The sequence below is a fragment of the Amblyomma maculatum genome, chromosome 11, assembly GCF_055883805.1.
Source record: "Amblyomma maculatum isolate TAMU_Amacu chromosome 11, ASM5588380v1, whole genome shotgun sequence".
In the NCBI taxonomy this organism is placed as follows: domain Eukaryota; kingdom Metazoa; phylum Arthropoda; class Arachnida; order Ixodida; family Ixodidae; genus Amblyomma; species Amblyomma maculatum.
In genome coordinates this window covers 147,456,131-147,469,688 of record NC_139354.1, presented here as the reverse complement: position 1 = coordinate 147,469,688, position 13,558 = coordinate 147,456,131, and positions in this window count along the sequence as shown.

Here is a 13,558-nt window from a genome sequence, read left to right as displayed (position 1 = left end):
AGGTTTGGGTCGGGAAAATAAGAAAGGATGTTTCAAAAGGATAGAAAGTGTGAGGGAACAAATAATTTGAGAATAAGAAGTAAAAAGAATTACGTTTTTTAAAATGTACATATCGTACTGATTCTTACTTCAGAATAAGTAAGAGTGTGTACATTGAAAATTTGAAACATGCCAGTGTATAGCTAGTAGGAGTACCTGAATATTGCCGTCAAATGGGAACAGGAGGAAAAACGCGGGTAGTGTTTAAAGCAGATAAATAGAGTAGAATAGAGAAGGCATGTTGGCCCTCTTGGAAGACGCTGACACGTACGCTCGTCTCACGCGGGATCCGACAGCAAAAGTACAAAGAGAGCTGCAAAAGCTGCTGGCTGACGTCTTCAGAATGGTTCCACCACAACACCAGTCGTTGTATTACCGCCTATTATGCCACAATGGTTCAGCCCCTGCGATATATGGCCTACCAAAGATCCACGAGCCTGATGTCCCGTTGCGTCCTATTGTGGACTTCACGCGTTCCCCCCTTCAAAACCTGTCGAAGTTATTGCACAGAGTTATCCCGCCACTTGTCGGCAGGAGCCCCACGTACATACGAAACACCGACGACTTCATAGAGAAGGTCCGAGACCTTGAAATCGACACGGGGGAGATCATGGTCTCGTTTGATGTAAGGTCCCTGTTTACAAGCGCGCCGATAGACCTTGCTGTGGATGTCTGCACCTCCGCCCTCGAAACTGACCGCACGCTACCAGAAAGGTCTTCCTTCGAAGTACAAGATTTGGCTAGACGTCTTCGCTTGTGCCTCTCAAACACTCACTTCACTTTTGAGCAAGTACCGTACAAGCAGGTTCACGGAGCCTCAATGGGGGCATCGATTTCGGCCAGTTTGACAATATAAAACCTCGAGACTCGGGCACTAGCATCGTTCACGCGTCCCCCCAAATTTTTTCTGAGATACGTAGACGATTGCTTTTGTGTCTTGAAGAAAGAAATGCTGGACGCTTTTAGCCTACACCTTAACAGTATGGAACCCGCAATACAGTATTCCGTTGAAAAAGAAGTCAATGGCCGCCTCCCATTCCTGGATGTACTGGTCTCCCGTGAACCGTCAGGACTAACCTTCAACGCATACCGAAAACCAACGCACACAGGCCACTACCTTCATTTCACTTCTGTTCACCCTGTTTCCAAAAAGCGTTCCGTGGTTGCCTCGCTCCTTCGTCGAAACGAAAGAATATGCACAAAAAGAGAAGATAAGTGTGCTGACACCTTGCGCATACGCTATGATTTGTTTGTTTGCGGTTACCCTGGACATTTTATTGACTCAGTGGAACGACAGCTTGCACGCCCTGCGCTGCATGGGACCCCAGGCACCAGAAAGCGGGCATCAATACCATATGTCCGAGGCGTTAGTGAAACGCTGGCACGTATACTGCGTCGCTACGACGTGCAGACCGCGCATGTGCCAGCCCAGAAGCTCAGGGGAGAATTGGTGCAAGTGAAGGACCCACTCAGAAAGGAAAAGTTCCCAGGCGTCGTATACGCAATCCCAGGCGCCGACTGCGCAGCTGTGTACATTGGCGAGTCAGGGGATTTTGAAAGAAGATTGCGCGATCATCAAAACGACGTGAGGAAACAGCGGGTGGCTTCGAACGCGCTGGCCGAACATTCGGTATCTGCCAAACACAACATTGACTGGGCACAGGCACTTGTGATAGCGAAAGAAAGGAACAGAGCATCACGGCTCTATCTTGAGTCGCTGATTATTCAGACGACAGCAAATACGCTAAACCGTAATCATGGTAATCTGCCCCCTGTATACGCAAGATGTCTGGGTTCTGTGATGCGCCGTATTTAAGGCAACGGTTCCCCGTTTCGCCTCAATGTGAACAAGGCTCCCGTGTGGGAGCCGAAACGTCATTCCATCTTTCTTCTTTTGGTCGGTGTCGTTTATATTTCTTCATCGCGTATTCGGGAGTCAGATGTCAATAGGTTCAATGTCAATAGAGAGTCAGATGTCATTCAGAGAGTCAGATGTCAATAGGCCTTCCAGATAACCGAACAACTCTGGTTGTGCATGCTGAACAGTCTGCTGAAAAGAACGAGAAAGGGCAAGAAGAAAGGTGTGAGTAAGGGGCCATGGCGTCGCGAGAGGGGTGCGGTCCGCACCGGGTGCAAAGCTAAGGGGGGGTGCAGCAGTTAGATGGAGGAAGAGGGGGGAGGGGAGATAAATTATGTGTGAAGACGCGAAAGGGCGAACATTGCTGGAGACATTGTATGACAAGTCTGATCTCCTCGTAGAACGAATTCTTCTGCTGTGAGGAGTGCTTCAAAACACATGCCTTACTTTATGCCAGAGAATCCACGCCATTTTAACATTGAACCTGGCTTGTGTTCGTGCGTGTACCCTGGAACGACTAGAATTAACCGCCACGCATTTCCCATCGCACCGGCCACCCACTTCAAGTCGCTCGTCCACGCGCCCGTACCGTAACCTTTTCGTCTTCCTTCTTTCCACGAGCCGCGTCAGACTGGAACGGCCTATCCCACTCCGTCGTTACCATCACCTGTCCATCATCCTTCAGTGCCAACATTGAAATGTGTTTATCACGTGAAAATCTGTAAAAAAAAAAAAAAAAAGTGCAATATTTTATGATTGTCTACCCCACCCCTTATGTAATACCCCGAAAGGGGCCTTTAAGGTTAATAAATGAAATGAAATGAAATGAAATACCCATCAGAAACCCGGTGCGTGTTAGATGACACCCGTCGGCGGCTGCGCCGCCGCATCGCGTCTTCATGTTTATGTGCACATCACTCTCCTTTCCCAAGCTAGGACCGCTGGTAGCATCTCTCCAGCACTTTTGTCTTTTGTCTTGTTCATTTATCTCCAGTACCTTTCTCGCTCTTCGGCCCAGTTACACATCCGCCTCACACTTTCAAAACGCCGAAAAGAACGTAATCTTGTTGCTCAGGGGATGGAAATTCTGATCACCACGCGCTGACTAGAAAAAAGATGAGAAGCAGGGCAGCTGTGTTATTTACGCCTGTGGTGTTCAGTACTCGACGAAGCAATTGCTGCGCAACTGTATTTGCAGACAAAAGGACTATCCCTTGACAAAGTAGTAGCAAAGTTGGAGGCCCTAAAGCTTTTTCTCGAAGAGGTACATGGTCGCCTAGTGGGAAATGCTGCTGAGCATGCGCTCATAAAATGCAATGAACTTGGAATTGCCCAGTCGAAAAAACTACAGAACTGTGTCAAAAATACGACAAAATATCCTGTAGTTCTGTCGTAACCATCAGACTTTTCTGTAGTTCTGTAGTACTTTTCTGTAGTTCTGTAGTTTTTCTGTAGTATATTTCTGTTGTCTGTAGTTTTGTAGCACATTTCTGTTGTGACTACACAAATTTCTGATGTTACGACAGAATGTTCTGTTGTCACAACAGGTTTCCCGTCAAAACCCGCACAGAAATTCTGTCGTACCATCAGAAAATTTTCTGTAGTTTTTTCCGACTGGGTGCAGTTGAGATGCGTGTCAGGTTAAGGAAGAGGATGACAGGTGAACAAGCCAAAGATTCAAGACTTTCATTGCAGGAAGGAAATAAGAGGGCGATGCTGACGTGCATTGATAGAGTTTATGCCGAGCTCTGCACAAGATCCAAAAGCGATTCGGGATGTGGCAACTCTGTTTGGACCTGTTCAAGCAAATAGCCTTCTTTATTCAACTGAGGAAGAGCTCAAAGTTGCTATTCCGAAATGCACCGAATTTTATGACGGAGTGTCTGACACTGCTCTCCTTAATTCCTACGATGAGGAGACACGTCAAAGCAGCGCGAATTGCCGTCGAAGTCGCCAACAGTTGGACAGCATTGGACTTGACATTCATCACGGAGTGGGATTTTGTAGACTCCCTTCCCATCCTGTCATTAGGGCTGCAGCTATTTCTCAAGATATGTGTGTCTATGGCATCGTGTGAGAGACGATCTGTCTAAGCTGAAACTAATAAAAACTGCTTGACCTTTGCAATGGGTCACTCTAGGCTATAAGATTTGGCATTATTATCGATTGAAAGTGAGCTGGCAAAAAGCACCGATTTTGGCCAAGTGATCAGCAGCTCTGCAGTTCTGAAAGCCAGAAAAGCAAAATTTTGATTTCAGTTTTGATGTTTCTTTACACTCGTGAATATCTGCTTTTAATGTAACTGTGATTTTTTCTTTGTTACAACTTACATGAATAAAAGTGGTTTTTAAGTTCTCAAAAATTACGTAAAAGTAGAACCTCGTTTATTCGAATCTCACTGGGTCTCGAAGGAATTTGTATCACTCGAACATTGGTATCATCAAAATGAAAGAGAATAAGTTTGCAGAATTATGGGAAAGGCAGTTGTGCAGACCTATTTACGTCCGAGAAGGTTTATTACCGTCGCGCGGTCACAGCCTGCCCCTCACGGCGCCCGCAGCGCGACAGGCTATCGCGACTTCGGCGTCATGCACGCCACGTGCCTCCGCGGACTTCTCGCGGTGCGTACGGCCTGATTAGAATTGCTATATAGGCTTAGTACGACAAAACATGGCATCGCGCCGACCGAGCGGCGTCGCAGACAGCTCGCGAAGCGATGTCTACGATGTGCGGACCGCGCATCACCGCAAACTGCTCGTGATGCGTACATACAGCGCGGCGGGTGATCGCGTATTGCTCAAGGTTGCGGTCGCAGTTCGCGCGTTCGAGTTCGCAAAGGCGCGGGAGATTGACCGGAACATTTGAAAATTTGCGCATTGTACACAATGCACTCCGGTCGGAAAATTTCGCGAATTCGTATCACCCCAAACTTCGTATCAACTGGATTTGTATCACCGAAATTTCTTTATATCAATCAGGTCTTCATTGCACGTTTGCTTTGCACTCTTTGAGTGAGTGCCCGCTTTTAAAATCACCGTGATAATTTTGTAATAATTTACATGAACAAAACTGGCCTTAAGAGCAAAACTTTTTGGTATATCGGTCGGTTCTTGATTGTTTAACGAATGCGTTCGAAGGATACGTGTAAGCCTTATACATTTTGTATATGCGACAGACATAATTCTTTGCTCCTTGAGACTTTTGCAAGTGTCGTGTTTTCTGGCATGTCCATTAAATTAAGGTCCTGAAAAACGGCTTGTCTGTTTCATGACTTTAGTTATTTGTTGTGTGTTGCAGTTGTCCTTGAGTTATAGATTTCCCTCTCTATAGTTCTCACTTGTGATTCCTATGCATATTCCTGCGCGCGTGATAACGTGCACAGTCTGACGTTTGTGTTCGCCATTTCTTTACTCTGAGCCATTATTACCGGCATAAGTGCAGCTATTTATTGCACGTTAGAAACTTACTCTAACGCTGAATTCGTGTAACCAGAGTAATAAGCACTAACCCAAGAAGGATACAAGAAGGCGCTTCTACAGGGGTAATCACTTTTCTTCGCTGATTCGTTTTGGTGGTCTTTACGGTGGTCTCTACGAGTAGCGTTGCTACTCCATTATAGTTGTAGCTGTAAGATGGGGGTAGCACATAGCATTTACCACTTCACGTCCTTGTTATATTGTCACAGAAGCCAGTGGGACTGGTTCAGCAGGTTTACTCACAACTAAGTAAAAGCCCCGGCAAGATAAGGCACGGAACCGACTGGCGGGCGAGCACCAGTGCTCTCGGGAGGGTTCTCGTTGGCCAGCGAAAGGGCGCATGGGCGGATGGCGCACTGACTTCATCCAAATAAGCGATAGCTGTACCTAGCGGTAAATGGGGGTATTCGGCACTAAAGTTCGTTAAAATCTGTTCAGTTCGTTTATTTCTCAAGGCAAAGACCCCCTGAGCGACTCAGACTTGTAGGCTTAACAATAAATTCACGTTCGTTTCCGCGAGGTCTTGAAAGGCGGGGGGATTGTCGCACTGCACTGTAGCAAACAAGCTGGTGCGTGGAGGTAGAGTGGCATGGTTGTCGCACACTCGGAAAACTGGCCTGCCTGTGTAGTCGTCGCTGTGCTGTGTGTACTCGTCGGAAATTGCTCGGAGAGTGGAAACGTCACCATGAAGTCACGGAGGTCAATGATAGCGTCGTTTTCTCTAAGAAAATCAAGGCCGAGAATCAGGTTCTTGGAGCACTCTGCTAGCACAACGAAGCAACACGAGTAAATAACGTGGTGAATCTCTAACGGCGCACACTCCGAGCGGCGTTACCACATGCCCTCCGGCTGTCCTTATCTGGGCTCCATGCCAAGGAGTCAGGACATTTTGCAGAATGGTAGCAAGACCATGACTCATAACGCAAAAATCAGCGCCGGTATTTACAAGGGAAGTCGTATTGTGGTTATCAACGACGATCTGTATCTCGGCGGAATGTAGCTCACCGTCGACAAAGTGCGGTGTGTCAGGGATCGTCGGGCTGACGGGTCGTTCGTTGCGTCGAATTACGGCGTCGAAGGTAAGCATCTGTGATCGTCGGGAGGTCGTCGGAGTCGTTGGTCGTGCGGTGCGTTGATTGGGGGCGTCGGAGGAAAGCTTCGGCGATCGTCGAGAAGTGGTCGGACTGTTGGTCGAAGCGAAGGGTCGGAGGTCTGTCTGTGTGATCAAATCGGTGAGCGGAGGATGTTGGTCGTAGTGTTCATCGACGGTGGCCCTACCCCCGAGGGTCGCCGTCTTCAGTTTTCCCGGTGCGGACTTGGAGACTGCTTGAAGGAAGAACGGCGGCTGGTGGAAAGCTGTCGCGGCGATGGTGACCTGGACTGGCGTCGCTGGAGGGACGCAGGTGGGACGTGGTTGCCGAGGTATTGGTCGATGTCCCGAGGTCGTTCGCCATAGCGCGGCCGAGGGGCATCCGGGGAAAATTCGCGAAATCCCATCCGACGGTACGGGCAGTGGCGCAGAATTTGAGAGGGTTCGCCGCAGTGAAAGCACAAAGGCAGATTGTTCGGCGTGCGCCACGCATGTGCTTTGCGAATGGGTGGTCGAGCTTCAGGCACACCAGTCGAAACTGGGTATTGGGGTGGAGGACGAGCGGGAGGAGCAGGGTTGCAGGGTGCCGATGGTTCAGGCGCAGGGGTACGCAACACGTCGCTGTACGTCATGACCTGTGGCGCAGGCGGCTGGGGTGATGGTACTGATGGCACTGCTTGGCGGAGCTCTTCGCGCACAATATCCGAGATGTCCCCAACACGTGGATGTTGTTCGAGAGAGGGCAGCTTTTGCAGCTTTTCGCGCACGATGCTTCGGATAAGTTCGCGAAGGGCTTCCCTGTCGTTTCCGGCCATTGACAAGCGGACGTCTATGGCAGCGATGTTCGCAGAGCGATCAAAATGTGCAAATCGCTGCTTTAAGGCACGCTCGATGCTTGTTGCTTCTTTCGTAAAATCAGCCACAGTACGTGGAGGGTCACGTACAAGGCCAACGAACAGCTGCTTTACCTCTGACGTGGACGGATCCGCCTGGTTGAAAAACGAGACGAGCGCGTGCCAGTCTCTCGAGCTCGCGACATGGCGGCGCCAGTAAGATAACATTGCGACAATATTTGTGCGCTTACGGCTACAGTGATTCACAGGCTCAATGTTTACACATTGCGTAGTTCAGAGGCCACTTTGTTCTTATGGTCTGATACTGGGCAATCACCTGCCTTAAGCCTATTTGCTAAGTGAATTTTCTCGCAATTTACATGTACTAATGCTTCTGTCTTTTTGGGATATATGTGCTTTTGATGTGATGGTCTACTGATTTATCAGTCGTGGAGCACGATCACTGCGATTAAGTGTTAAAAAGAAAAACAAAATGCAACTCGCACTGTGTGACTGGGTGCGAAGCGAACTTCAACGCAAACCATGAGCACAGATGTGGTGGAAAGGAAGTTACGATTCGGTGCTTAAACCGCGGGAACATAGGGGGACAGAGAGGGGGGGGGGTGCAGCGCCGTGCCTCCGCGCCGGGTGCGGGTGACCTTAGCGACGCCACTGTGTAGAAGACATTGTTTTGCCTGAGAAAGTGACTTCCGTTCTTCAAAGGGGACACAAGTTCACAAGTTTGGCATTGAGTCAAAAGTGCCCCCGCATGGTCTAGTTGCAGCAGACCATCGAATAGCTAAAAAAGCTGATTCAGAGCAGCAAGAAAATGCCTTCAGGAGGGAGTTGACTACCTTCTAAAATCTGGCTACCCAAAACCTACTCTACGCATTTAAATGTTCAGCGGATCCATTGTGTCATCCTTTCTCAAGAATTCTTTACCTCTCCTTCAAGCAGATAAGATAGGGGGTTTTGTTGTTATGACGAATGATTACTTTTCTATGAAAGAAGCCGAAGCGATTAAGAAATATTTTTCACTCATTCCTGTTAAACCTACTAAAGTTAATAACTGTGCAGTATCTGTGTGCGAGCGCCTGGGCTTATTCACCCTTGCCAAAGAAATTAGGAAAACCAAAAATAATGCGCTGAAAGTGTTCCCGATGAAAACGCACAAGCTAGGCTTACCTTTCAGAGCAATTGTGACAGAAAAGGGGTCGTGGCAGGAGCAGATTAGTGTGTTCTTATTGAAGCAGTTGACTAAGCTAGATGCAAGTGAACTGTTTTTTACAAAAAAAAATCTGAAGGTGTATGTGAATTCTTGGAAACTGAGAATTAGATTGGGCTAGCCTTATCTGTGAATGTTGTTGATTTATTTTATTCTGTGCCCCATGATGCCCTTTTTACTTCTGTTCGTGACTGTATTGAAAGAAATGATCGTGTTTCTTTTCAGAACTCCGCCGGTATTTCTATTGATAATTTTTTAAGTATGGTAAAGCTTTACTTACAATCTACTGTTATTTCTTTTAACTAGCGGCTCTTTCTGCAGCATGCCGGTATTTGCATTGGCTCTTGTGTCGCTCCGATTTCATGTAACATTTTTCTTTCACAATCGAACCACGTGCTTCAGCATGTTCTATTCACTAACAAAGATCACAAAATGTTTATATACGTTGATGGTTTTTTTTATTTGAATTTCACTAAGGACGGCAGGATTAACTTCGCTGATACTGTAGACAGTGTTTTATCTCTTTTTCGACAACATGGAAAAGGCTTGGAGTTTACCTGTGCATGGCCTGAAAATAATCTTTTGCAGTTTTTAGATTTAAACATTGAGTTCTGTGAGGATCAGGTGTGCTGGTCTTATGCTGCATGCGCAAAAAAGGGGCCTCTGCCATTTGAATCCTCGTATTCAAAACTAGTTAAAAGAGGTATTGCTTCGCTTTGTCTTGAGTCTGCACTAAGGATGTCATGTGCTCACAAGATGCGTCGGAGTTTTGAAAACCAATTGGTTAGGCTGGCTTCAGTCGGGTTCCCTGGTTCGGTCGTAGCACAGGTCGCAGAGAGCCTCCTAGCGAAGTTGAAGAAGAAGGCAAAGGGAGTAAAGGAGGCGGTCCCTCGAGAAGATATGAGACTGGTGGCCGTGCCCTATGTGCAAAAGTTGGCCCATCACTTAAAAGCTGCGAGCAGGCATAAGGTGCCACTTGTCGTTTCAGCTCCCCTGAAACTTGGAAGCCTTTGCACTCGAATAACGAAAAGGAATGAAAAAGAAAAGAGGCTGTGGTATGAGGCATGGGCGACAATTCCTAAAATGTACCGAAGGGGTTGTTTATGAAATTCCCCTCTCTTGCGGTTGCTCCTAGATCGGTGAAACCGGGCGATGTGTTAATGAGCGAATCCGCGGGAACATGAACGTAACGTAGAGCAAAATAAAGATGGCGCCAATATTCTGGAGCATATCAAATCCTGCCCTTCAGGCACTTGTGAACCATGTTTTTCTGATGCGTGGATTCTAGCAAGGAGTGGCAATACGATGGCCAGAGAGCTAAACGAAGCATTTTATATCGGAAATAAAGGTAATTTTTGCCTCAGTGACAAGGCGATCAATCTGTCTTATGCAGAGAAAGCGTTTCTTGAACATATCTTATCTAAAACTACATAATGCTGCATATGTTCCTTGCGCATGCGCCGGAAGTGATATATATATGTACTTTTGTCTGCACAATAAATCAGTTGTGAGTGGCGCTCTGTCCCTTTCGCCTTTTCTTGTGAGTGTGCGCGTTGTTTTGGCGCTCTTACTTTAAAATGAAGATATCAGCTAACTCAAAAAAGAAGTCCTCTTAACACACATGTAGAAACCGGTGAGCTGAGAGTTAACGAATCTGCCGGAGCTACAGCGAGTAAGGACTATCTCCGACAGTGTTGAGCCTTGCTACAGAAGCCACAGGATCTGCCCAGCCGGCTTATTTGGATGAGACTGCACAGAGAAGTGGCTTGGCCTGAGCGAGAGTGAATATCGGAGCCATGGGCCAAGACGCGTCCATTTAGACAGATTTGAGCCTGCTAGCACACACGACGTCTTCACGACAGTTGATATCGAGAGTGAAGGTTTCGGAGCAAGCTGGAGCACGCGAAATGATCCGTCATAAGCGTTTGTTGTAGAAGGACGTGGTTTCGATGGACCAAATAATGGCTGCAGGAGTCCAGATCCTGGCTGAAAAATACCGATTAGGGATGACTAATGTAATACTTCTAAATTGGTTGCGCAGGTCCCCTGGGTAGGGGACAGCATCATGAGTGAGCGTTGGTAACGAAGGAGAGAATTCCCCAGGTAGGCGCAAGGGAACGCCATAGTCTTGGTCAACGCTGAAGAATTCTAGGTCACCCTTCAGTGCCGAGCGAACGCCAATAAGAATGTGGGGATGGTGGTCAGTTCAGCGTTTCCTTGGCTGATAGGTGGTAAGGGCAGCCTTCAGTTTACGGTGGAGACGTTTCACTATGCCATTTCCAGAAGGGTAGTATGCGGTCGTTTTGATGTGACAGCCGCCCAGTATGTTAGCAAGGGCTACGAATAGGGTCGATTGAAACTGCAAACAACGGTCGGTGGCGACCAAATAGCTGCAACCTGATATAGACACACTGTCGACCATAAAGGCAGTACCAACTGTTTCCGCCGTAGTGTCAACCATGGGCAACGCCTCTGGCAGAGGGTGAAACGGTCCACACATCTTAGCAGCTAAGGGGCCCACGTGATGTCAGGAGCATTCCAATATACTGTATGTGAAAATGGGAAAACCTGGTGTCGGGATGCCGAAAAGAAATAGTGGTCATGACGGTATGCTGGTTAACTTTGAAGCGGTGGCATTGTAGGCAGGTGCGGTCCCAGTGACGTGCATTAGCATTGATGCTTGGCTTCCCCAAGAAACAAGGTGCGGCCAGCTTCTGTGCCGCACGAATACCAGGCTCGCGCTCATGTAAAATGGAGTGACCGAAAAGTAAAGGTAAGAAGGGGCGCGGAACACCAGTGAATGTCTAGCACGTAATAAATGTGGAGGAAAAGGGTAGAGAATATTTAGAGAAGGACAGCGGTGCGGAGAAAGTGCGAAGAAGTTGCAGCTCTGTGTAGTTGAGCTGTGCGGCTGCTAACTCCTTCATGTACACTTATGGGTCGGCCACAATTTAACCAACACAGGAAAGCGATTCAGCAGCAGAATTTTCAGGCCCATAGACGTTTACGGAGATCCACTGTAAACTCGGAGAAACACACAGCTGGCGAATATCGCGGGCAGTTAGGCGCTGTGATTCTGTTTGAAGGTAAACGTCAATGGCTTATGATCTGTGACGAAATCAAAGTGCCGGCCCTCCAAGAAAAGGCAAAAATGCTTGATGGTTAAGTACACTGCGAGAGTTTGTCCACAAAAGGTGCTGTACTTAGACTCACGGTACTTCAGCTTCTGCCAGAAAAAACCAAGAGGCTGCCAACTGAGATATGCGACTCGAGAACAGCATCGATTGCAATGTTCGATTCATCGGTGACGAGATGCATTTTAGCGTCAGAAACTTGATATATGCACAACGTTGCGTTTGCAAGTGCCTTCTTGGCAGAGGCGAATGCAGCGGCAGCATCATCAGTCCACTCAAGGGGCGCAATCGGATCTTTTTTGGTAGCAAAAAGGAATATCAAAAGTTTCAGGCAGTGGGCACACTTGGGCATCAAGCAGCGACGAAACTTCAGAAGTCTCAGAATTCTCTTTGCTTCATACGTGATGTACTGGGAGTGGGAAATACTGAATGACCTTGACTTTAATGTCGAGAGCTCGGATACCTTGTGGAGTGATAAGATGGTGAAGGAATTCCAATTTAGCTAGTCCGAAGAGGCACTTGTGTGGATTGATTACGAGGCCATATTTGTCAAGGCGTTGAAAAACAGCATGCACGTGAGCTGTAAGCTCAGACGGGGAGGAGCTTCCAACGAGATCATCAATGCAGGCGGAACAACGATGAGGTCTCGCGTGACCTCTTTTATAGCTCACTGAAAAGTATGCGTGGCGTTGCGCAATACAAATGGTACCCATACATACTCAAAAAGGCCGAATGGTGTTACAATGAGCGTCTTCGAAATATCAGCGGGCTCCACGGAAATTTGACGGGAAGCATTCATTAAATCAATCTTAGAGACGATCGTGCACCCAGCCAGATTTATGTGAATTCCTGTTTGTGAAGGAGGGGATAGTGATCTCTTAATGTGTGGCCGTTGAGGGCGCTGTTATCTGCATGTGATCGCCAGTACCCCAATATTTCTTCAAGCACCATGTGGCGTGCGACGCCGAGTTGCTTGAGGAAGGGCACATGATGTGTTTAAATTCATGCCGAGTGATAGCGAGGCGCTCTCCAGGTATGCAGCAAGGAAAAACAAACACCGGGGGTCCAGAGGTCATTTTGGGGTGGGTGATCGAGTGTTGCGCCGGTGCCCCTCTGGTGCGCGGCTTCGTAATGTCGGAGAACTAGGCAGGAATATTCTTGAATGGCGATGTGGGGATGAGAGCACGAAGAACAGTTGTCTAAGTGGTGTAGAATACGCTCTACACTGAGAGGTTCGAGCTGACGTCGATGAATCGATGGCCATGCATGTCGGCTGCGAGGTTGAAGCAACTGAGGAAGTCAGCGCCGCAAACAGTTTGCGAGATGTCGGCGAGGATGAAAATCCAGCGAAACGTGCGGTGGAATTCTATAATAAATCTAAGAGACCATTGACAGTAGGTGCGGATGGGGGACTGGTTTATTGCTTAGAGCAGAGAGGTCATTTCGTTGCGACGGCCATCGGCCCAAGAGGCATGAATGAGGCTGAGCTGTGCTCAAGCGCCCACGAGGAAAGGAGCACCAGGGATCTCGTTTGAAACGTAAAATAGGCGGCATATCCGTCCACTTGCGTTCATTTTCCGCCGCCAGTGGCAGGTAGAAGCATTTTCGGACCAGGAACACGAGTAGGTGCATTTTCGGGCACAGCTACCGAAAGTACGGTGGTACCAGCACGCAGCAAAGGAAGAGGAGGTATCTTACCGCAGGTGGGGTAGTTAGAGCTCTGGGAAGCGCGAAGGTTCTGCTTAGTGGCGGCGTGACCGGAACGTCATCGGAGAACAGCGTGGTAAAGGTGCGCGATCATCGATACTCCTGTCAAGGGCATCCAGTTGACATGTGTGCTCAGAAGCTGGGATATGTGGCAGAAACTGGAGGCAAAGTGGTCTTGAGATTGAGGTGCCGTGAG